Below are 20,285 nucleotides of genomic sequence, written 5' to 3'. Positions count from 1 at the left end.
GTCTTTTTTTTCCTCTCTCTCCCAGTCTTTTAACAATCACCCACTTGTTCCTTAAACATGATGCTAAACTTTCCAATGTTGTGAATCCTGTGCTTTGTTGGGATAACTGCTCTTGACCTATCTTCCTGTTAAAACATCAGCCTCTTTTCTGCAATCAATCTTTTCTTAATTTCTTACATTCATAATTTCACTTCTAATTATAAACCAGAAAAGTTTTCTTTAAAGAGATAGGAGATAGCATCCACATCAAGATTAGATTATTTATACTTTCAATACAATACAGCTAAATATAAAGAAAAATTATAACATAAGAAAATTATAAGTTTAAGATATATTAAAGATACACTATTAAGAGAGATAGAGTAGAAATTCACTGTGGGCGGGCCACGGTGGCTCAGCAGGCAGAGTTCTCGCCTGCCGTGTCAGAGACCCAGTTTGGTTCCCAGTGCCTGCCTATGCAAAAGAAAAAAAAAAAGAAAACCACCCAGTGGATGATATTACATATATCACGTATATCAGAAAAGGACATCAAAATAAAACATATATAACTCTGACCAAATAAAAACATAAGGCTGACCACCAACTAGAAAAATGGGTTAAAATTTGAATAAAAACTACAAAAAGGATTAAAACCAATCACTCAATTAAAATATGGGCACAATTTAGCTACACTTAAAGAGAGCAATATCAAATTCTGGAAAGGTGTGGGTGATGAGATCACTCATGCAAGGTTTTGGAGTTTAAGTTGGGTGCACTATGTGGGACAGCTGTTAGGCAGAATCTACAGACTGAGTACATGCGTTTTACCATTATCCTGTATGCAAATAATCCCAAGAAAATTGTGTACGTGTGTTCTCTATGGACACACCCTTGTGTGGTCACAGCATTTGCAGTCTTAATGTCCTCATGCTGACAATTAACCAAATACTCATCAATGGGTGGTGGATAAATACTGCAGCATCCACAACCAACAGTAATGTACATAACCACAAATATTCCCCAAAAATAGACTCAATAAAAAGGTGGAGTCTCAAAACACTCATGTTGAGGCAAACTCAACATTATGTGTTACCAGGACAGCCCATGTTATGTGGTTACAACCTGCTGCACTTTGAGGTCATGTCTTTGGGAATTACATTGGGTGGCCACATTCTACCCATTTCCCACTGTGAGTCGATCAGTTCCCAAGTACTTGAATGCACTTGAGTAGAAAAGTACCTGCTGTGAGATGCAAAAACAGTTGTGGGGTTCTGAATGTGAAAGAGGTTCCTGAACTGGCATTTTTGGAGGCTTCTGAATTTTTGTCATTGAAAAGCGGGCATCTTATGTAGAGACCAAGGTGAAGAGTGATATGCCTGGCAATTGGCATGGCTTTGCTTCTTTTCAGCAGGGTGGAGTTTAGAGATAGTCTGATCAGATTATGACCTGGATTTGAGTTTTGCTCACATTCCTACTAGATGTGGTAGGAGAATGCCCTTGTCCCCTTGCACTTGAGCTATCATCTCGGAGAGGTGGCTCTGTGATGGCCGTGACACTGTTGCATGGACTGCTGCAAGAATTTCCACCGTGGAAGGCCTGCTGCTGCCTTCACCTGTATGCTGTGGATTCGGAATCCCAGCCTTCTCAGCAGATTGAAGTCAAGTGTGCCATGTGGCAGCCTGGTAAGTCTGAATGGTTTCTCATAACTAAGAAGACTCTTGATAGGCTCTCCAGGGCAATACTTAGTAGAAGTCGGAGCTTCTACTAAGTAGAAGCCACCCTTAAAACCCATGCTTCAAATTCCTTCCCAAATGCTGTGGGTTTAGGGTGGGCACTTGATTTAGCAGAGTGCCTTTTATCCATGTCTAATCCAACTTCAGCTTTTGACTTGCCCTTAGTTTGATGCATCAGAGAGGGTTTATCCTTCAAAACATTTTACCCAAAGCTTGTTAGTCAGAAGGTAAAATTTGTGCTGCTGGGGAGGTGTGTTCACTGTCGGTCTGACAAACCTTCATCTTTGAAAGGCTTGTCCTGGTTCTAAGAAGCGAGTTCCTTCGGCAATCCATGCCCACTCCAGCTACTCTCTTGGGTTCTACATGGACTTCTGCCTCTCCGTCCAAGAGAAAGTTTTTTCTTTCTTGTTGATTCTTCTCAGCTCTGTGGGATTTCATCAGTGCCCTGAAGGTGACAGTATTTGTTGCCTTCCCCTTTGCAATCAGCCTTTTGTTTCTTAGTGGTGTCAGACCCAGAGTGGATTTTTTCCCTTCTCTCAGTTCTATACCCTGAGAGGGGTTTTGTAGGACCTCCCGATTCTTTTCTGTGAATGCCTGATAGGATTTTTAGAGAAAATTCTACAAGACAATGTACATTCCCCTATGGTTGATATCCCAGGGGGCCCACTATCTCTTTCCTAAATTCTTTCTCCACCAATTTGCTGATAATCCCAGCTGAACTCTTGTTTTCAGAGACTTGTCACTTCTTGCCCAAGTAAACCAATATTCATGTCTCCTCTCTCCATGAACTTTGGGCCAATTGGTTGCCCTAAGTAGATTCAAGAATAATTTGAACTGGCTATTTTTCAGACTATTTCACCTTATCATATTGGAAGCAATATTTTTCCAAGCTCACACTCTCTGTGAATGGGTCCTGGGTTACGTTATTAATGCAATCTAGTTTCATTGCAGGTACCTGAAGGAAGGACTCTCAGTTTATTAAGTATATCAGATGTGATTATCCCTCTCCAAAGATGAATCTTTGCAATCTGGTTTAAGGAATAGAATTCATTAGAACATATCTTGCTGTTCACAGAATCAGTGGGACAGTTAGAAAAATAGTATCTTAGCCTAAACTTCCAAGAAAGAAATGGGAGAAAACTACATCATAGAGTTTGCTGATAGCAAATCTTTCTAAAAAAATATTTGTAGTGTGTAGGTTTATTTTGGAGGTCTAAATGCATAAAAATACGTTATGTATTTAGACAAGATTCTGGCATTTAGAAAGCGTTATATGTTTTTGCTACTGTTATTTTATTATTATTAAATGTTTACTATTATTGGTAATTTTTGCTGAATTACAGGCCCATGAATTTGTATGTGCTGTCATATCACTGATCACATATCTGTGAATGTTTAATAGCTTTAAGAAAATGTTCCTACCTTTGTGTTTATTCATAGTATTTTCTTTATTTTTATACATTGTTGCTTTCATATGTTATCATCATCATAATTTTTGGCACTTGCCAAAATTTTGGCAAAGAAATAATTGAAAATGAAGGGCTCTAAGAAATTGCAAGAATAGGAAAAAATCAAGCATATATTTTCATTGTCACATCTATTTTAATCTCTGGTTCTTCCCTTCCTCTCATTTTACTGGCAAATTAATTTTTGAATAAATTATATTCTTTTTATAGTACAATTATTGGTGTGGAAATGACAAATAATATTATATGATATCACTCAACCATTCCTCTGTCCTCTGAATTTTCTGTAAAATTATAGTTAAATCTATGTGCTTAATGTGATTCTTATTATCTTGTTCACAAGAATGCTTCAAGGGTGTTGGTATCATTCAAACTTTTATGAAAGTATAACAGTATCATCAATTATTTATTTAGTTTGAGGTAGTTTATACAGGAAATTTAGGTAAACTCTTGATTCGTTGCTTTTCTTTAGAATTTATCCAAATATTTTGTTGTTTCCCAGTATCTTTCAAAAGTGGTCTTTAAAACTATTTCTTTGATATATTGTAATAACTTTATGGGTTTTATACTATAACATGCATTTCAACTCAAGGAAAATGGTACTGTTTTTATGATCATTTGCTCCAATTTCAGCCCGGGGGATCCCTACAGTTTGGCCCCTAAATCATTAAACACAACCCTTATAACCAATGAGAGTGTTCTTCTGATGTGAAAGAATTTTCTAGCTCATCCTTATAAATTTTCTGCCCCATTTCTGGATTCAGCTATTTCTCCAAGGCATCGTGATTCCTTTAACTTGTAAATGGTTATTATAAATCATGTCTGAGCATTGGACTTATTGTTCCAGAGCTGGTCATTTTTATCCCAGAGTATTTCAGTGAATGGAGCTGTGAAATGCATTTTTAAAAAAAGATCAATGGAAATGTGTTTTTTTAACGACAATAGGCATCATGGATGAATGAGTGCTCACAGTGTCCATTTGAATTCAGATGTGCAGGGTGTGTGTGAAACCTCCTCCTTTCTATACCTGAACCTAATTTTTCTCTAAGACTCAGTTCTTCTGTGAAATGTAAATTTTCTAAGGCACCTGCATGTCCATTAAGGTACCTTCTGAGCCCATTAAAGGGCTCAGAAGGAGCTATGCAAATCATCATCTTCTCTGAGTTCCTTTCTCTGATCAGTAGGAGCAGGGTATCTTTAAAAAATCCCATTATTATAGAATATTGCAATTTTTTCTTCTGATTCTGTTAGATTTTATTGCATGTATTATAAGGCAATGTCATTTAATGCCTATGGGTTTAGAACGTTCCACCTTCCTAGTGTATTGGACCTACATACTAATATAGTCATTTTCTTTATCCTTGGAAGTGCCCTTTCCTTAAATTCACTATCATCTGGCATTAAAGTCAGATAAACATGCTTTGTTTTCATTAGCATTTACCCACTGTATAGCTGTCATTCTTTGAAAATGAAATAGGCATTATTTTCAATTCTTGCGTCTTTGAAATACCCCTTTAAACAATATATGGCTGAGCGCTTTCCCCTTAGCTTCAATATATGGTATCATCATTTGCAACAGCTAAAAAGGAAAAGGAAACCTAAGGATCAATTAATGCTTCTGATTCAGAATGTCTTGGGTAGAGCCTGGGTGATGCTGGTACTTGTCCTGGGACCACATGGTGAGATCCACTGACATAAGGGCCTAATCAGACATTTTTACTGTGGTGCCGACACTAGAACATTACTGTAAGATTATTATTATGAAGCCAGCCAATGACTCTGCTTACCTGAATGTGTTTCTGCAGAAATTTAAGAGAAAGCTGACAGTAATACAGCCATGCCATGAGCCTTAAGGCCACTGAAGTCATTAAGATCCCTGAAAATGATTCCAACACATTGTGTCATTAAATACTTGTTCGGACTTCTGGGTCAAGATGGTGGCTTAGCAATGTGCACATTTTAGTTCGTCCTCCAGAGGAACTACTAAATAACCAGAAACGGTACAGAAGAGCTTCTGGGACCACGTCAATGACCGGACACACAGTGTACCCCAGTCTGGACCAGCTGGACTGGCTGCGAGACCCCCCAGAATTGTGAGATCCCCAAGCCACGGCAGCTGGTGCCCCTCCCTCACAGGCTGCTTCCCAGAGGGAAAAGGAAAGGAACTTTACCAGCAGCAGGGTCTGAGCACAATCAAACGCCAATTGTGGAATTAATTAACAAATTCTGACTACTAAAAATAGGCCCCCAGCTCAGGTGAACCTGGTCAAAGCAGAGGTTGCTCATTTTTGCCCCAGCACCAAGGGGGCAGGGCTGATGGAAAAAGAAAAAAATAAAAAGGAAACAGAGGTTTTTGGGGCTGTCTTTCTACAAAGGCTTGACTGCCTTTGGATATAGCAGCAGGACTTTTCAGGCTGCAACTGCCCCAGACATAGGCAGAAGTGAGCTCATTTGGGGGCTTGTCTGGAGCCTGTGCCTTCCCCAGGGGAGGGGTGAAGCCCAACTCAGGTGGAATCCCTCCCTCAAGGAATTCAGACCCCCAGGGTTTGGTAATTTTAAGTCATTAAAACCAGCCTACAACCTCTCCTCTGTCTCCACAATGCCCCCAGCAGGGAGAGTCTGCCAAAGCTAAATGTACCACATCATCTTACACTGGTGGGGCCTGCAGACAGACAAGCACCACATAGTGGGCAGGATAAGAAAAACAGAGTCCAGAGACTTCACAGGAAGTCTTTTAACTTGCCGGGTCTCACCTCAGGGAAAGCCAATGCAGGTGAATCTTTCCTCCTGATAGGAGGCCAGTTTGGCCTGGGAAAATCTTGCTGTGGTCTATAATACCTAAGTAGACCCTCCTAAGGGTGGGGAGGGGAAGGCACCACACAAGCAGGGCAAGAAACAAGAAAACAAGAACTGAAAAATTCTCCTCTGTTAAACAAAACCTAAGCTAGAGGTCCAGATAAAGCAGAACTGAATGTCAAAGAACAGAAAGGCAACAAATTCATCCAGCAAGAAAACCCTAGGTAAAAAAAAGTGAAAGCAATCACTAGAATAAACTAAATAAGGTAATTAAAATGCCTAGACGCCAGCAAAAAATAACAAATCACACTAGGAAAATTGAAGATATGGCCCAGTCAAAGAAACAAACCAACAATTCAAATGACATACAGGAGCTGAAACAATTAATTCGGAATATACGAACAGACATGGAAAACCTCATCAAAAACCAAATCAATGAATTCAGGGAGGATATGAAGAAGGCAAGGAACGAACAAAAAGAAGAAATTGAAAGTGTGAAAAAACAAATCACAGAAGTTATGGGAACGAAAGGCAAGATAGAAGAGTTGAAAAAACAATGAAAACCTACAATGGTAGATTTCGAAAGGCAGAACATAGGATTAGTGAACTGGAGGATGGAACATCTGAAATCCAGCAAGAAAAAGAAAATATAGGGGAAAATATGAGCAGGGACTCGGGGAATTGAAAGACAATATAAAGCACACGAATATACGTGTTGTGGGTATCCCAGAAAGAGAAGAGAAGGGAAAAGGAGGAGAAAAGCTAATGGAGGAAATTATCACTGAAAATTTCCCAACTCTTATGAAAGACTTAAAATTACAGATCCAAGAAGTGCAGCGTACCCCAAAGAGAATAGATACAAATAGATGTACTCCAAGACATTACTAATCAGAATGTCAGAGGTTAAATAGAAAGAGAATCTTGAAAGCAGCAAGAGAAAAGCAATCCATCACATACAAGGGAAGCCCAATAAGACTATGTGGAGATCTCTCAGCAGAAACCATGGAGGCGAGAAGACAGTGGGATGCTATATATAAATTATTAAAAGAGAAAAACTGCCAACCAAGAATTCTATATCCAGCAAAATTGTCCTTCAAAAATGAGGGAGAAATTAAAACATTTTCAGACAAAAAATCACTAAGAGAATTTGTGACCAAGTGACCAGCTCTGCAAGAAATATTACAGGGAGCACTAGAGACAGACACGAAGACAGAAGAGAGAGGTGTAGAGAAGAGTATAGAAAGGAAGACTCTGAGTAAAGGTAAAATGAAGGAAAATCAGACATGACATATAAAATCCAGAAGGCAAAATAGTAGAAGAAAGTACTACCCGTGCAGTAATAACACTGAATGTTAATGGATTAAACTCCCCAATCAAAAGAAATAGTCTGGCAGAATGGATTAAAAAACAGGACCCATCTATATGCTGTCTCTACTCAAAGGAATCGAGGCCAAGGACACAAATGGACATTTGCACACTAATGTTTATAGCAGCATTATTTACAATTACCAAGAGATAGACACAGCCAAAATGTCCACCAACAGACGGTTGGCTAAACAAACTGTGGCATATACTTAAGATGGAATATTATGCAGCTGTAAGACAGAATAGAGTTATGCAATATGTAACAACATGAATGGACCTTAAGGACATTATGCTGAGTGTGATTAGCCAGAAACAAAAGGGCAAATTCTGTATGGGCTCACTGATATGAACTGAAATTAGTGAATAAACTTGGAATATTTCATTGGTAACAGAGACCATCAAGACATAGAAATAGGGTAAGATATTGGGTAATTGGAGCTGAAGGGATACAGATTGTGCAACAGGAGTGAATATAAAAACTCAGAAATGGACAGCACAATATTACCTAACTGTAGTACAATTATGTTAAAACACTGAATGAACCTGCATGTGAGAATGATAGAGGAAGGAGGGCTGGGGGCATAGATGAAATCACAAAGAAAGATAGACAATAAAGATTGAGATGGTATAATCTAGGAATGCCTAGAGCGCATAATGATAGTGACTAAATGTACAAATTTTAAATATGTTTTTGCATGAGGAAGAACAAAAGAATGTCATTACTGCAGTGTGCTGAAAATAGATGTTAATTAATATTTTAATATTTCAACTTATGTGTGAGACTAAAGCAAAAAATGTTTACTTGGTACAAATCTATATTTTGACTAGTGCATCTCCTAATATAACTTATGTAGATAGTTGGTTGAACACCTTAAGTACATGGAACTTTGGGTAGGACATGAGATTTTGTTGGTTTATCCAGGTGATGCCCTGATGAATCACAGAGTGATTTGATCAGTGAGTGGAGAAGTATTTGCAAAGTCCCCTTTGGGGAATGGTGAGAATGGGGGAAAATTCAACTTCCCCAAGTTGAATTCTTGATATTCTCACCAGCAGTGTGGACAACCAAAGCTATAGGCTGAGCCCCCAATCTTGGGGTTTGTTCATATGAAACTTAATTCCACAGGGGATAGGTCAAGCCTACTTAAAATTAGGCCTACGAGTCACCCCCAAGAGAACCTCTTTGGTTGCTCAGATGTGGCCTCTCTCTCCAGCCAACACAGTAAGCAAACTCACCACCCTCCCCCTGTCTATGTGGGACACGACTCCCAGGGGTGTGGATCTTCCTGGAAATGTGGGACAGAAATCCAAGAATGAGCTGAGATTCAGCATCAAGGGATTGAGAAAAACTCTAGAATGAGCTGAGACCCAGCATCAAGGGATGGAGAAAACTTTCTCGACCAGAAGGGGGAATAGTGAAATGAGATAAAGTGTCAATGGCTGAGAGATTCCAAACAGAGTTGAGAGGTTGTCCTGGAGGTTATTCTTATACATTAAGTAGATATCACCTTGTTATCCAAGATGTAATGGAGAAGCTGGAGGGAATTGCCTGAAAATGTAGAGCTGTGTTCCAGTAGCCATGTTTCTTGATGATGATTGTATAATGATAGAGCTTTCACAATGTGACTGTGTGATTGTAAAAACCTGTGTCTGATGCTCCTTTTATCTACCTTGTCGACAGATGAGTAGAACATATGGAATAAAAATAAATAATGGGGGGAACAAATGTTAAAATAAATTTAGTTTGAAATGCTAGTGATCAATGAAAGGGGGTAAGAAGAATGGTAGGTAAAATTTTTTTTCTGTTTTTGTTTTATTTTTCTGTTGCCTTTTTATTTCGTTTTCTGAATTGATGCAAATGCTCTGGGAAATGATCATGATGATGAATATGCAACTATGTGACGATATTGTGAATTGCTGCGTGTGTGTGTAGAGTGGAATGAGCACGTTTTGGGAATGTTTGTGTTTCTTTCTTGTAATTTTTTTAATTAATAAAAAATTTTAAAAAATTTGTTTGAACTAGTATCATATCTTTTTTTTGAAAAAATTGTTGTTATGTACGTATATATATATGAATACTTTGTCTCCTTCTTTGCAGTTGGTAGAAATTTCTCATATACGAATAATAGTTTTTTCTCAGATACAGATTACAAATAGTTTTCTAGGCTGACAACTATTTAAACTTTGTTTCCATGTCCTTTGACCTACTATTGTTTACTTTTGATACAATCAAATCTATCTAGCCTTTGTTTATTTTTTATCTTTGTATCATCTCTAAACTATATGCTTACTTATAGTGTTTACAGAAAGCATTCCTAAATACTCAAAACAAGTATTATGCAAAACTGTTTATGAGCACACTGAAATACCACTGCAAATTAAAATGTTACCCAAAATTTTTAATAAATATTTCATAAAGTGACATGAATACAGATAAATCATGATTACACAATGTTCAATTCTGGAGAGGAAAATATTGTACATCAAAAATTCTATAAAAGTAACTTATCACATTAATTAAGATTTCCATAGCATCATTCAAACTGTTAATGCAAGATCATCCATTCTAAGAATCGATCCAAGATCTGATCATTTTATTCTCAAGCAGAAAGTTGGTTATTTTTACTGTATACAGTTCACTAAAAACTTTCTATATTATTACTAACATTATTAATTTCCATTATTTATATATCTGAATATAGTTAAAATGGAAAAATTTGAGTATAAACACAAAAAAGTACCAAGAAAACCCTCGATTTTTCAATTACAGTCCAATCTGTCTGATGAATAAAAATGCAAAAATCCTCAACAAATCAAATCCAGGAGCACTTTAAAATAATTACACACATGACCACGTGGGATTTATTCCAGGTATGCAAAGATGGTTCAACATTAGAAAATCAATTAATGTAATATACCTTATCAACAAATCAAAGCTTTTAGAAAAACCACATGATCATCACGATTGATGCAGAAAAAACATTTGACAAAATTCCTTTCTTGACGAAAATACTTCAAAGAATAAGAACAGAAGGGAACTTCTTCAACATGATGAAGGGAATTTTTGAAAAACCTACAGCTAACATCACTCTCAATGGGGAAAGACTGAAAGCTTTCCCTCTGTGGTAGTTGGATTCAGTTGTCAACTTGGTCAGGTGAGCATGCCTAGTTCTATTGCTGCGGACATGAGTCAATGGTACGCAAACCTCATCTGTTGCTGCTTTACATCTGTAGTTGGCTAGGAGGCGTTCCTGCTGTAATGAGTGATGTTTGTTTTAATGGCTGGTGTTTAAATTAGAGACTCAATGTGGCACAGCCCAAGCAGCTCCGCATACCTCATCTCAGTACTCGCAGCTCAGACCAGGCCTTTGAAGATGCAGAAAGAAATCACCCCGGAGAAAGTTGTTGGAACCCAGAGACCTGGAGAGAAGGCCAGCAGAGATCACCCTGTGCCTTCCCATGTAAGAAAGAACCTCAGTTGAAAGTTAGTTGCCTTTCCTCTGAAGAACTAATGGAACAAATCCCCTTTTATTAAGAGCCAATCCGTCTCTGGTGTGTTGCATTCCAACAGTAGTAAACTAAAACACCCCCCTAAGACTGGGAACAAGACAAGGATGTCCACTGTCACCGTTGTTATTCAACATTGTGCTTTTAAGTTCTAGCTAAAGCAACAAGACAAGAAAAAGCATCCAAATTGGAAAGGAAGAAGTAAAACATTATCTGTTAGCAGATGATATGATGTTATATTTTAGAAATCCAAAAAATTTTTCATTAAAGCTACTAGAGATATGAATGAGTACAACAAGGTGTCAGGGTAGAAGGTCAACACGCAAAAATCAGTAGTGTTTCTATACACTAGTAATGAGCTGTCTAGGGAGGAAATCAAGAAAAAAATTCCATTTACAAAGCAACAAAAAGAATCCAACATTTAGGAATAAATCTAACCAAGGCACAAAAGATCTATACACAATAAACTATAAGAAATTGCTAAAAGAAATCAAGGAAGATCTAAACAAATGGAAGGTCAAACTACGTTCATGGTTTGGAAGACTAAATATAGTTCAGATGTCACTTCTGCCCAAATTGATTTATAGATTCAATGCAATACTAATTAAAATCCCAACAACTTACTTTACAGAAATAGAAAAAAAATAACCAAATTTATTTGAAATGACAGGTTTCCCTGAATAGCTAAAAATATCTTGTGAAAGAGGAATGAAGTGGGAGGTTTCACACTACCTGACTTTAAAGCATATTACAAAGCTACCAAACAGTATGGTACTGGCACAAAGATAGATATACTGACCAACGGAAATGAGTTCAGTGTTCAGAAATAGACTGTCTCATATGTGAACAATTGATCTTTGATAAGGCAGTCAAGTCAACTCAATGGGACAAGAAGCTTATCCAACAATGGTTCTTGGAAAACTGGATATCTGTATTCAAAGAATAAAAGAGGAACTCCGTCTCACATCTTATGCAAAACTTAACTCAAAATTTATCAAATACCTAAATATTAAAGCTAAGACCATAAAATTTTTAGAAGAAAATGTAGGGTAGTAGCTTATAGATCTTGTGATATAAGGTGGCTTCTTAGACATCACAACCAAATCATGAACAATGATAAAATAAACAGATAAAATGGGATCTCCTAAGCATTGCACACTATTGTGCATCAAAGGGCTTTATCAAAAGTAAAAAGGCTGCCTTTTTACTTTTTTTACATAAAAAGGAGACAATATTTGGAAACCACATGTCAGGCAACCTCCTACTTCATTCCTGTTTCACAGGATATGTTTAGCTATTCGGGGAAACCTGCCATTCCAAATAAATTTGGTTATTATTTTTTTCTATTTCTGTAAAGTAAGTTGTTGGGATTTAAATTAGTATTGCATTGAATCTATAAATCAGTTTGGGCTGAAGTGACATCTGAACTATATTTAGTCTTCCAATCCATGAACATAGTTTGACCTTCCATTTGTTTAGATCTTCTTTGATTTCTTTTAGCAATTTCTTATAGTTTATTGTGTATAGATCTTTTGTGCCTTGGTCAGATTTATTCCTAAATATTGCATTCTTTTTGTTGCTTTGTAAATGGAATTTTTTCCATTTAGAGAACATTTAGAGATCCTATAAAACAACAACAAAAAGACAAAGAACTCAATTTTTAAAATGGGCAGAATTTATGTACAGACACTTTTTCAGAGAAGGAACAAAAATGACTCAAAAACATATGAAAAGAATTTGTACCCTGCTGTTGTTGGGTGCAGTGTTCTGCAAATGTCCCTTAAATTTAGTTTAAAACACTGAAAAAATAATCAGACTTTGATTAGAATTGTGGATGAAGCTGATCCGTGTAGGGCGGAGGTGAAGCAAACTAAAGAGTAAAGGGCCAATCAGTGGGTCACAGCGTCATCATTTAGCTGTAAAGGATGATATTGATTGTATTTTTAAACTTCAAATTTTGTGTGGAACCAAAGGGAAGAATGAGTACTTTGTGTAAAATTTCTATTATTGGTAGCACATTATCTAATTTTCCTTGTATAGTTGGCTTATTCAAACACCATAATTATATGGAAACTCAAATAGGGAGTGAGATCTTGTGGGTTTGTACAGGTTGGTGGGATACCCAGATATGACCCAGAGTCATCTTAGAGGAAGCTTAAAAAGTATTTTCAAATTCCCCTTGAGGGACTGGGTAAAAACGTGGAAATTTTAAATTTCCCCACATGGGGAAGAGCTGGTATTATCACAATCACCGAGGACTGCCAATTGGATAGGCCAGGCAATTGGTCTTGGGACTTGATCTTATGACACTTATTCCTGCAAAGCAGAAGCTAAGCCTACTCCTGATTATGCCTGAGTCACCCCCAGAGAACCGTTTTGTGGTTTTTATGTGGTCTTTCTCCATAGGTAACATCATTGCCCTCACCCCCTACATGGGACATGACTCCCTGGGGGTAAATATCCCAGGCAACATGCGACATGACTCCAGTGATGAGTCTAGACCTGGAATTATGAGGTTGAGAAAGCCTTCTTGTCCAAAAAGGGGAAGAAAAGTGAAACAAAATTAAGTTTCAGAGGCCAAGAGATTTCAAATAGAGTCAATGGGTCTTTCTGAAGGGCATTCTTATGCAGTATATAGCTATCTCTTTTCAGTTTTTGGTGTCCTGGAGTAGCTAGTGAGAAATACCCGATACCGCTGAACTGCAATAAAATAGCCTTGATTCCTGAAGATGATTGTAGAACTATATAGCTTTTAAGATGTGACCACATCATTGTGATGACCTTGTGACTGATCCCCCTTTTATCCAGTGTGTGGACAGGTGAGTAGAAAATAAAGACAAAAGTAAATAAATACTAGGAGAGGATGGATACATGGGATGTTTTGAGCATTCTTTTTTATCTTTATTTTTATTCTTATTTTTGGTAAAATGAAAACGTTCAAAAATCGATTCACAGCTATATAATGACATTGTGACTCATTGCGTATATCCTGGATGATTATACGGTATGTGCATATGCAATATATTTCAATAAAATTGCAATTAATAAGAATTATGACAAAATATTAACTGTAGGTAAGAGATATTTTCTCTTTGTCTTTTTCTAAGAAATTTTAAAAGCTTTTCTATGGTAAGAATGCATAACTTGTGAATACCAAACATTTAAGTTAACAAAAGGTTTGAAAATACAAAAAACAAAAAATTATCACAAGAAACCATTTCTTACCTTGTTGAGAGAAATCAAAAAGCCTGAAATGAACATGTTTTTCTGGGGTACAGACAGCTCCCAACCACCATACTTGTTTTATATTAATCATTAGCAGCAGTGACATACTTTTCCCCTCTGGATCCAATATGATTCAGCCGGGAGGGGCCTGTCCCCAACTTATCTGACCGGAGAGTTCAAATAGTTTGCATATTCCTTTCAGTGTTTCTCTGAATCAATACACAATTTTTTCCAGGAATAATCCTGAATCTAAAAACTCCTACAGAATATCATGATTTCCAGCTGGCAAACTCACAATAAAAAGAATTCTTTGATAAGTCTCGCTGTACAATAATACTTAAAAAAGAATAAACCATGTTGCAACAGTGCATGAAATGAAGATTCTATAATCGCTAGTTTGGAAAAGGTCTCAGAGAAGCTGAAGCAAATTCACATGATTTGAAGATGGGGTGGTTTGAAGGTGTATGTACCACATCTTAAGTTAAATCTATTTCTGCAGGAGTGAATCCACTGTAAATAGGACCTTTTCATGAAGTTACATTAATTAAGGTATGTGCTTGTTTGAAGCTGTGTGGTAGTTAGATTCAGTTGTCAACTTGATCAGGTGAAGGTGCCTAGTTCTGCTGCTGGGGACACGAGCCAATGGTATATGAACCTCATCTGTTGCTGATTACATCTGCAGTCATCTAGGAGGCGTGCCTGTTGCAATGAATGATGTTTGACTTAATTGGCTGGTGCCTAAATGAGAGAGCGGAACCTAGCACAGCCCAAGCAGCTCAGCATACCTCATCTCAGCACTCACAGCTCAGCCCAGGCCTTTGGAGATGCAGAGAGGAATCACCCCAGGAAAGGTGTTGGAGCCCAGAGACCTAGAGAGAAGGCCAGCAGAGACCATCCTGTGCCTTCCCGCGTAAGCAAGAACCTCAGATGAAAGTTAGCTGCCCTTTCCTCTGAAGAACTAATGAAATAAACCCTCTTTTATTTTTTTTTATTAATTAAAAAAAGAATTAACAAAACAATTAGAAATCATTCCAATCTACATGTACAATCAGTAATTCTTAATAACATCACATAGTTGCGTATTCATCATTTCTTAGTATATTTGCATCGATTTAGAAAAAGAAATAAAAAGACAACAGAATAAGAATTAAAACAATAATAGAAAGAAAAAAAAACAAAAAAAACAAAAACAAAAAACCTATACCTCACATGCAGCTTCATTCAGTGTTTTACCATAATTGCATTACAATTGGGTAGTATTGTGCTGTCCATTTCTGGGTTTTTATATCCAGTCCCGTTGTACAGTCTGTATCCCTTCAGCTCCAATTATCCCTTCTCTTTTTTTTTTTAATTAACGGAAAAAAAGAAATTAACCCAACATTTAGAGAGCATACCATTCTACATATGCAATCATTAATTCTTAACATCATCACATAGATGCATGATCATCATTTCTTAGTACATTTGCATTGGTTTAGAAGAACTAGCAACATAACCGAAAAAGATATAGAATGTTAATATAGAGAAAAAAATAAAAGTAATAATAGTAAAATCAAAACAAAACAAAACAAAACAAAACAAAAACCTATAGCTCAGATGCAGCTTCATTCAGTGTTTTAACATGATTACTTTACAATTAGGTATTATTGTGCTGTCCATTTTTGAGTTTTTGTATCTAGTCCTGTTGCACAGTCTGTATCCCTTCAGCTTCAATTACCCATTGTCTTACCCTGTTTCTAACTCCTGCTGAACTCTGTTACCAATGACATATTTCAAGTTTATTCTCGAATGTTCGTTCACATCAGTGGGACCATACAGTATTTGTCCTTTAGTTTTTGGCTGGATTCACTCAGCATAATATTCTCTAGGTCCATCCATGTTATTACATGGTTCATAAGTTTATCTTGTCTTAAAGCTGCATAATATTCCATCGTATGTATATACCACAGTTTGTTTAGCCACTCTTCTGTTGATGGAGATTTTGGCTGTTTCCATCTCTTTGCAATTGTAAATAATGCTGCTATAAACATTGGTGTGCAAATGTCCGTTTGTGTCTTTGCCCTTAAGTCCTTTGAGTAGATACCTAGCAATGGTATTGCTGGGTCGTATGGCAATTCTATATTCAGCTTTTTGAGGAACCGCCAAACTGCCTTCCACAGTGGTTGCACCCTTTGACATTCCCACCAACAGTGGATAAGTGTGCCTCTTTCTCCGCATCCTCTCCAGCACTTGTCATTTTCTGTTTTGTTGATAATAGCCATTCTGGTGGGTGTGAGATGATATCTCATTGTGGTTTTGATTTGCATTTCTCTAATGGCCAGGGACATTGAGCATCTCTTCATGTGCCTCTTGGCCATCCGTATTTCCTCTTCTGAGAGGTGTCTGTTCAAGTCTTTTTCCCATTTTGTAATTGGGTTGGCTGTCTTTTTGTTGTTGAGATGAACAATCTCTTTATAAATTCTGGATACTAGACCTTTATCTGATATATCATTTCCAAATATTGTCTCCCATTGTGAAGGCTGTCTTTCTACTTTCTTGATGAAGTTCTTTGATGCACAAAAGTGTTTAATTTTGAGGAGTTCCCATTTATTTATTTCCTTCTTCAGTGCTCTTGCTTTAGGTTTAAGGTCCATAAAACCGCCTCCAGTTGTAAGATCCATAAGATATCTCCCAACATTTTCCTCTAACTGTTTTATGGTCTTAGACCTAATGTTTAGATCTTTGATCCATTTTGAGTTAACTTTTGTATAGGGTGTGAGAGATGGGTCTTCTTTCATTCTTTTGCATATGGATATCCAGTTCTCTAGGCACCATTTATTGAAGAGACTGCTCTGTCCCAGGTGAGTTGGCTTGACTGACTTATCAAAGATCAAATGTCCATAGATGAGAGGGTCTATATCTGAGCACTCTATTCGATTCCATTGGTCGATATATCTATCTTTATGCCAATACCATGCTGTTTTGAACACTGTGGTTTCATAATATGCCTTAAAGTCAGGCAGCGCGAGACCTCCAGCTTCGTTTTTTTTCCTCAAGATGTTTTTAGCAATTCGGGGCACCCTGCCCTTCCAGATAAATTTGCTTATTGGTTTTTCTATTTCTGAAAAATAAGTTGTTGGGATTTTGATTGGTATTGCATTGAATCTGTAAATCAATTTAGGTAGGATTGACATCTTAACTATATTTAGTCTTCCAATCCATGAACACGGTATGCCCTTCCATCTATTTAGGTCTTCTGTGATTTCTTTTAGCAGTTTTTTGTAGTTTTCTTTATATAGGTTTTTTGTCTCTTTAGTTAAATTTATTCCTAGGTATTTTATTCTTTTAGTTGCAATTGTAAATGGGATTCGTTTCTTGATTTCCCCCTCAGCTTGTTCATTACTAGTGTATAGAAATGCTACAGATTTTTGAATGTTGATCTTGTAACCTGCTACTTTGCTGTACTCATTTATTAGCTCTAGTAGTTTTGTTGTGGATTTTTCCGGGTTTTCGACGTATAGTATCATATCGTCTGCAAACAGTGATAGTTTTACTTCTTCCTTTCCTATTTTGATGCCTTGTATTTCTTTTTCTTGTCTAATTGCTCTGGCTAGAACCTCCAACACAATGTTGAATAATAGTGGTGATAGTGGACATCCTTGTCTTGTTCCTGATCTTAGGGGGAAAGTTTTCAATTTTTCCCCATTGAGGAGGATATTAGCTGTGGGTTTTTCATATATTCCCTCTATCATTTTAAGGAAGTTCCCTTGTATTCCTATAACCCTCTTTTATTAGAAGCCAATCCGTGTCTGGTGTGTTGCATTCTGGTAGCTAGCAAACTAGAACAAGCTGTTAGGTACTTTGAGAAAAGCCATGTTCTTTTAATCTATTAGTGTAGGTGCAAACCCATTGTGGGTGGGACATTTTGATTGGGTTTTTTCCAGGGAAATTGAGCCACCCAACTCAAGCGGTGTCTTAATACTTTTACTGGAGTCCTCTATGAAGAGAATAAAGATGAAAAAAACCCACAGAGACAGACATAGAGAGTGGAAAGTTTAAACCAAGTGAAGGTTACAGATAGAGAGAAATGCCCCTGAGATGCAAGGAAGGGACCCAAAGGAACCAAGTGAGAAAGCAAGTGAAACAGAAGCTAAACCTGGGAGAGAAGGAGCTGTAGACATTGCCATGTGACATCCCATGTGATAGAGGAGCCCTGGATGCCAGGAGCCTTTCCTCAGAGAACGTAGCTTCTTGTGGATGCCTTAGTTTAGAAATTTTCATGGCCTTATAATTGTAATTAGTAACTTAAAAAAAAACCCACGGTTAAAAGCCAACCCATTTCAGATATATTTCATTGCAGCAGCTTTAGCATATGATAACAAGGTGTGTCTCACTTCAGTGAGATGGAAATCCTTCATAAAAGCATGAAATTCAGAGAGAGAAAACTCAAGAAAGCAAGAAGACAGAATGTAAAAAAAGGTCAGACTAGGAAATACAACCATGTGCTTGCCTTCGATACAGGATTTAAGGATTGCCAGCATCCAGTCTTGGAACACCAGTCTTCAGGAAGAAAGCATTGCTTTACTGCCTTGATGTGAAATTTCTTTCATTATCAAAACCCTTTGAACCCCTAGTGCTTTTCTGGTTATGAGTGAAAAACCAAAAGACAGTTGTCAGCTGAGCTATTGACAATGGAGTCAGTGACCTTCAAAGACATAGCCTCAGACTTGTCTCAAGAAGTGTAAGCTCTCCTGAACACATCTCTGAAATATCTGTTCAGAGATGTGATGCTGGATAATATTAATCATCTGGTGCAAACTGGATATCAGGTCTGCAAATCAGATGTGCTTTCCCACTTGGAGTAAGAGATAAAGTGTGGAGAGAAGTAATAAGATTTCTCCAAGGCCAGAGTTCAGACAGAGGAAATGGTCGTAAAAAAAAGAAAGAAAGAAACAACATCCATGCAACTTACCTGCGGGAAAGACATATCTGCAATCATGTGTTTGAGATTTCACATTAGAAATAATCCTTTAAATGTAATGATTTGCTATATTTCACTCAGATCCACTGTGACTCAACACATGTTAACTCATGTGGAAAAGAACTCCTATTTCTAAAAGCTGTTTGGTAAAACCTTCAGTAACCAGTCATCTTTTACTCAATGTAAGCAAGTTCACACTGGATGTAAATCTTTTGAATATTATCTGAGTGGTAAAATATTATGTCAAACCTCTGGCCTTAGACAGATTAATGAAACTAACTTTGAAGAAAAACCCCATGAATGTCATTTATGTGGGAAAGCTTTCATGGATTGTTCTGGCCTTAGAAAATATGAAAGGACTCACATGGGAGAGAAGCCATTTGAATGCTATATATGTGGGAAAAAACTTTACTCCTTGTTCTCATCATAAAGAACATGAAAAGCTCACACTGGGGAGAAATTGTATGAATGTAAACAATGTGAGAAAACCTTCACAATTCTTCTGCGCTGAGGCAACATGAGAGAATTCACCTTGAAGGGAAAAATTTCTGTGTCATTGATGTGGGAAAGCCTCCCATCATTTTCTTAGACAAATGATGATATGAGAAAATGCACAGTATAAATGTTTTGTACGCAAAAGAGATTTCGGCCATATAATTAAATCTTAACACACACGAGATCTAATCCACTGAGGAAACACCATTTATAAATAATGCATAAGCGCTTTTAGTACGACTTCAGTCAATCCAATGGATTCACACCGAAAGGTATCCATAGGAATGCGATCTGTACAGCCAAGCCTTCAGATGACAGTCTGATGATATATGACATGAGAGTATTCACAATCTAAATGAAATGAAAGTGGAAGCATCTTCATTCACAACTCTGACTCAAGTAAAACAGAAAAATCATACATAAGAGAAATTCGGTTTGCAATTAATGTGGGGATGCCTTAATTTGTAATATACCCTTTTAAATAAAATGAGTGAGCACCACAGGAGAGAAACACAAGGTTTATAATCACTTATTTGGTGCGTGAAGGAAAACACACTGTAGGAATAACATTAAAACAGAAAATAAGAAAGAAAAGCATTTATATACAATCACTTCCTCTATCTGAACTCTGGCCTTGGAGAAATCTTATTACTTCTCTCCACGCTTTCTCATCTATTGTCTTCTCAGCATGTAAATATCCTGATAGGTTACTTTGGAGGTTGATGGGCCTCAGTAGTCTACAGCGTTGTTTCTGCAGGA

General features: G+C 37.2%; 1 non-coding gene across 1 annotated transcript; it reads left to right on the top strand.

Annotated features, from left to right (window-relative positions):
* The first annotated feature begins 4,941 nt into the window (after window positions 1-4,941).
* On the top strand, window positions 4,942-5,072 carry LOC143651110 (small nucleolar RNA SNORA33). Its single transcript, XR_013159847.1, has one exon. It is a non-coding gene; the product is annotated as a small nucleolar RNA SNORA33 (small nucleolar RNA).
* The last annotated feature ends 15,213 nt before the right edge of the window (window positions 5,073-20,285 follow it).

The sequence above is a fragment of the Tamandua tetradactyla genome, chromosome 11 (assembly GCF_023851605.1).
Source record: "Tamandua tetradactyla isolate mTamTet1 chromosome 11, mTamTet1.pri, whole genome shotgun sequence".
Classification (NCBI taxonomy): Eukaryota; Metazoa; Chordata; class Mammalia; order Pilosa; family Myrmecophagidae; genus Tamandua; species Tamandua tetradactyla.
This window is presented reverse-complemented; position numbering and strand designations above follow the sequence as displayed.